This window comes from Lissotriton helveticus, chromosome 7, assembly GCF_964261635.1.
Source record: "Lissotriton helveticus chromosome 7, aLisHel1.1, whole genome shotgun sequence".
Taxonomy (NCBI): domain Eukaryota; kingdom Metazoa; phylum Chordata; class Amphibia; order Caudata; family Salamandridae; genus Lissotriton; species Lissotriton helveticus.
Window position 1 is genome coordinate 1,865,467,381 of NC_136068.1, and position 6,000 is coordinate 1,865,473,380.

Here is a 6,000-nt window from a genome sequence, read left to right on the forward strand (position 1 = left end):
GGAGCAATGCCAGACAAATCAAGAGGTGTCTAGCTTGCCACCACATCCACCTTCTCAACACTTCTCACAACATCCCAACACGAAACATGAGGAAAAACTACAAAGTGGCAGATTCACCTGTTTCTCTAACAATGTTCTGTACCAAATCATGTGTATAAAATGCTTATGTAGGGGCTTTTATAGTCGAGAATCAGCTAAGAACCATATAAACAAAAGAAGCTTCAGAGAAATTACAGCACATTTAGAAATCAACATACCTAAGCACATTATAAATGCAATTTAGAACATATATTGATACAAGTAAAATGCATATTTTAGAAATTACTTACAAAATGTGTGAATGCCTTTTAGTAGAATAACAGCTAGATTCATCAAAGTCCCGTTTTGCGAGTCTGTAATAGCGATTCATAAGGAATCGCTATTAAGGACTTGCAAAACGGGATTCATGTAGGAATTGCAAAAAATATTGTGATTCCTACATCTTCCTTATTTGCGATTATCAAATTGCTAATCGCAAATAAGGAATAACTCCCCATTCATTCCTATGGGCCTAAAGGCCATTGAGACCATTGAGGCTATAAATGCCCATAGGAAAGAATGGGGAGTTATTCCTTATTTGCGATTAGCAATTTGCTAATCGCAAATAAGGATGCGATTTCAAGGGTGCCAGGGGTGTCCAAAGGACAACCTGTAGCACCCCTGAAAAGCAAATGTAGCCAGATGCTGCGCACACACATGTCCAAAGGACATGTGTGTGTAACATACCACTCAGAAAAATGCACTAAAGTGTATTTTTCGGAGTTTTCGCTATTTACCACGAAGTCTGACTTCGTGGTAAATAGCGGCCAGAAATAGCGAATTCGCTAATAGAAAATGGTTAATGAATTGCATTTAAGGAATCTCAAATAGAGATTCCTTAAATGGTATTCCTCGCAAATATGCGATTTCGCAATTAGCGATTTTTGCATTTGGGATGATGAATCCCAAATGCAAAAATTGCACTCGCAAAGGGCCAGATTCTCAGAATCTGGCCCTTTGCGAGCCGTTTCCGGCTTGATGAATATAGCTGTATGTAAACAGAGTCAAAACATTTGAATAATGGCAAACGTAAAGGGGAAATATACTATTAGAAATGCCTCATTGTAATTGCATGTATTTTAAAAGTTGGCACCAAGCAACTTTGCACCAGGCCTGTACAGTGACCAGGCCTGAGACTTTCTGTTTCGTTCGACCTTGGCTCTCAGTAAATTGTTCTGTGCAACAGCCTAACATTGATGCCATGTTAGAAATGTGCTGGCTTTAGTATTATGTTCATTTAGTTCCTCTCACCCCATGTTAGATCATTTCCATTAGAATAATAAACGTATTGAAACTGAATAGAATAAATGGTGATGTAAACTTATAATGTTACTTAAATATTGAATCAATATATGTTTTCACATTTGCTGACTAGTCTTTGTTTCTGCGCGGAAACTCACAATGCGTCTTTAGCTTAGGTAAGAGGGTTCTCGTGGGAACCTTCCTTCATGTAACAATTGTACCAAAGCATTGTCTCAATCCAGGTGACACGAGTGCAGACTGTTGGAATCGTTAAAAGATACAGCGTATGACTGACAACACCACCTTAACGGACCATTGAGATTGGGAATCGGGGGAGGGCTTCATTATGAATGGATATTAGTAATAAAAGGTTATAATAATGAGTGTTCTTAGCTAGTTACAACCTCAGCTCTACTTTCCCTCTTACCCATCGGAAAAATCTTCCATCTGGATTTCTCCTTTGCCCAACACTCTTTTTTATGAAGAGCTGAATTCCTTTATATCTTTTCAGGTGACTTCTTTATTAATTTTATGATTGATGCTGCTGCACAGATCACTACTCTGAACAGTTGCTAATGCAGCAGTTGAAAACTCGGCTGAGTCCCCAGAACTTCTCTTCAAGAGGAGTTTGTCTTATGTTTACAGCTTTTTCCAGCAGAACGCTTTATGGGTTCTGATTTAGAATAGGTTCTTTAGTTAGGTTATTGGGTTTCTTTATGGAACACTTCTTGATTGCTCATTTCTAATCTTTTTCTTATATTTCTGTAAAATACTAAACTGAATAAGGATACCTAAGATTCTAACTATATACATACTTAAAGCCTTTAAAACTAAAGATAATCCCTCATCATTGACTCAACGTAATCCTAAATGCCCATGATATTTGATTACTTTTTTGTTGTAGTACCATTGACTTCTCCGGAGTCTGGAGGATTTCCCATGGTGCTATTTATTAGTGAGTGTATTGTAAGGTCTGAACCATTGGGGAGAATCCTTCTGGGCTCTAGCAGATTGAGGGTTTTACACCCAGAATAGAGCCTTAAAAATAAATATCCCAAACATGTTTTAATAGTCGAAATTTCTGTTTCAAGTGCCCGAGATATTAATCGTCATGCAAAGAGATTAGTAGGTATGGCAAGTGGGGTGCCATCATTACCCTCAGTAACAGCTGGGACAATTGTTTGCAATTGATTACCTTTGTTAATTCTGGTGAAACCTTATTGTGCACTAGGGTGAAGCCGCATTCATTGGTGTAAGTTTTCCCCGATCGAGAAGTCACTTGCGTTTGTGGAATCTTTTCTTGAATGAATGAAGATCTAAACATTTTCTATTAGAAAGGAGTTAAACAAACAAGATTGGTCAAAAGTTTTCTTGCTTGAAATAACAGCAACAATTATGAAGGAGGGTAGATGCTATGACGAGTGAGACTTTGACGTCATAGTGTTTGCATTGGGATGGGCTTCTTGGTGTGTTTTGCGCTGGTATTGGTCTGATGATGTTTCGTGTCGCGCTGTGTATTGGATATTGTGTGCTTGAATCGGGATTACGGTTTTAATAAAGGGCTACTGGAATTCAAAACTGTTGTTTGATTTGGTATTAAAATTCTGACATACAGAATTAAATAAAAACATTTAGTTTCACAAAAACACTTGGATTAATTGAATTGCAAAGATGAAATGTTTAAGGGGTTATAAGAAATTTGTTAAAGGAGACGTTACTATTACTATTTGGAAAAGTGAGGAGTTGCCTCCTGAGGGTACTCCAGCTTACCTAATGACTACTGAGCATGGTTTAAATTCATGTCTGCGGTTAAGACAATAGATGAGAATTAATGAGGATGAGGGGGCATTGTGCTTTTCTAGGTATGGATGGAGACCTGCTCTTTGCCTGCGAAGTTTGCGAAGATTTACCCCGGGCAGAGAGCGCGGAGTAGGCAGATCTCCACACACTCTGCAGCAAAGGGGAGGTTGCCAGTGCCGCCTCCCACCCCCCTATTAACAATTGAGTAAAACATAAATAAAAAGAGTTTAAAGTAAAGAAAAGCCTCTTACCTTGGCAAGCGAGAAATGCATTCGCAGTTTCCCCAGAGGCGGCAATGAAGAGCAGTAGGGCAGGCGAGTGTCGCACAGCCAAGGTAAGTGCTTTTTCTTTACTTTAAAATCTTTTTATTTAAGTTTTACTTAATTGTTGATAGGGGGTGGGAGTTTTTTCTCATCTCTGTGGCCCTCCGCATAGCCGCACTATTCTAGGCTAGTACAGGAATATATAACTGCTTTAGGTGTTAAGGATGTTATGTTTGCTCACCTTTCCTATCTTCAGTTATAGAAGAAGTCACCTACTATCACTTACCCCTATCTTATGCAATCTCATGTAGTATTCTGCTTTCATAACTTTATAGGCAGGAACATTTTGAATATTTCTATTTCAGTTATGACTTAGGGCTGTCACAAGTACCTCTAATTGAAAGTATGAATCGACACCCACAAAGGAAAACAATGGAGACAACTTGGTATTATTTCCCCCCCCCCGTTACCAGTGAAAAAGTAGAAGATTACATAAGAAATTTGACTTGCTTTGCATTCAAAAGAGAAGGCATATAATATGATGTTAGGAGAAATATACACAACCATGAAAAAGAATGCTGATCAGAAGGGAGATGTATTGGAAAATGTATGGAAAAAGGAGGAAAATTAACTCAGAAGAAAATGTACCTATCAAAAACTTAGATTAGACTCCCAACATAAAGGGAAGGACTAATTTATTAGAGACAAACACAGGAATGACCAAGAAATGTAGGAAGTAGCTGGGAGAACATGGCAGACGGCTAAGAGGACCGGCCGCGACCTCCGATAGAGGTGTGCAATATTGATTGCTCCAGCCCTCCTACAACATGATCCTTACACGTAATTGAATCTAGAAAATACAAAGAACATTTTTAATATGTGGCCTTTATTCTTTCAGTGTGGGTGCTCGCCCGCATCTGCAATTTATGGACCTTCTATGAGAGGTACGCCAGAGTTTGAAATCCAGCTCCCGCGGCTCCCAGGTCACTGCAATGCCGGGAAAGAGGTGCAGGCGGGCCCTGTGGGAAAAAACTTTCCTACCTGCCAAGCTAGGGCATTTGGGAGGAAGCAGCGGCCGGTTTTTAGACGCGAAGGAGATTGTCTGAGAGAGTCACCTGCAGAGGTCTGCCGAGCGGCCGCTTTGAATGGTTCGTGGACTCTGAAGTTTGAAACCACTACAAGTTGTACAAGTGGTATTCGAGGCACAATTTACTCCCTGAGGAGTACTCATTCCACACTGGACCCCTTAGAAAAAACAGGCCACATTTCAACAGAAGAAGAATTATTAGTTACCAAAGGTGGAGACGCTACAAAATATACAAATAAGAAGCAAAGGGGTCAGAAAACAAAGGCCAAAAATACAGCAGTGGTATCAACTAGAGCTGTTAAGGCTGCAAAAATTTTGCAAGCCAGGAAAGTGGAAAATCAAAAAATTACGCCCTCTCTTTGCTCCTTCTTTAAAGTACAAGAACAATTGGAAATTACTAATATAATACACAAGGGAGAAAGTGTTAACAGAGGAGTTCAAAACATGCAGAAAGTAACATCTCTTTCCATCAAAGAAAAGTGTGGAATCACCAAACCGCTAACTAGTTCTTATGTCAGAAGACCATGTAGAGGAAAACAGGTCAGAAGTTGACAAAGGCGTTGAGATTATAAGATAATTTACTCGCAAATTTGCCTCCCAATGACCATGAAAAAGATATGGAGTCTCCATTGCAGGGCGGGGCGAGGCACTGGAGTCTAGAGTTAATGCCTTACTAGGCTGGGTGTCAGATATGGAAAATAAAGTAGAGCAAACAAAGGAAGAGGTGAAAACCTGTCATGATGACATAGACAAACTAAGATCTAATGATAAAGAGCTTAGAGATAAGATCGAGACCCTGGAAAATAATTCAAGGAGAAATAATATACGAATATTTAATATTCAGGAAGGCTTAGAAGGACAGAATATAAAAAAAATTCATGGTAACTCTTTTGAATCAATGTTTTCGGAACAAAAGAGAACATTCTAGAAGAAGATATTCAAAGAACCCTTTTAGACAGAACAAATTAAGGGAAAATGCCCGGAAAAAACTCGTAAATTTTAAAACGTACACTTTGAAAAAAAACATCTTAAACAAGGCCTTAAAAGTAGGTACTATACCCAGGGGTGATCACACCTTTAAAATGCGACCTGATATATCTAATGCTACACTAGACATACAGTGGGCGCTTGGGAACTATATGCAAGAACAGAGATCACTAGGAGCCTGAGTCCAAATGAAGTTCCCAGCTTTGTTAAGGATCATGTGGAATAAAAAGACGTACAACATCAGGGATCAGAAAGAAGTAGAAACATTACTTGAACAAATTAAAGCGAAAATATAGGGCTAAATAAGATATGACATATTATAAAGCCTCTTAAAAACTGAGCTCAAAAGGGCAATCAGAATTGCCCAATGATAGCAGGGAGGGTTCTCTGGGTTGGGTGATGGGAGTAATTTTATTGATTTATTTAGCACAAATTAATGTTTTTTTTGGTGGGGAGCATGTGGGGAGAAAAAAGAATTACACTTGAGCGCTGCTTTAAGTCAAGGAAGATTAATCATAAACCAACCCATTGCAGAAGTTGAAA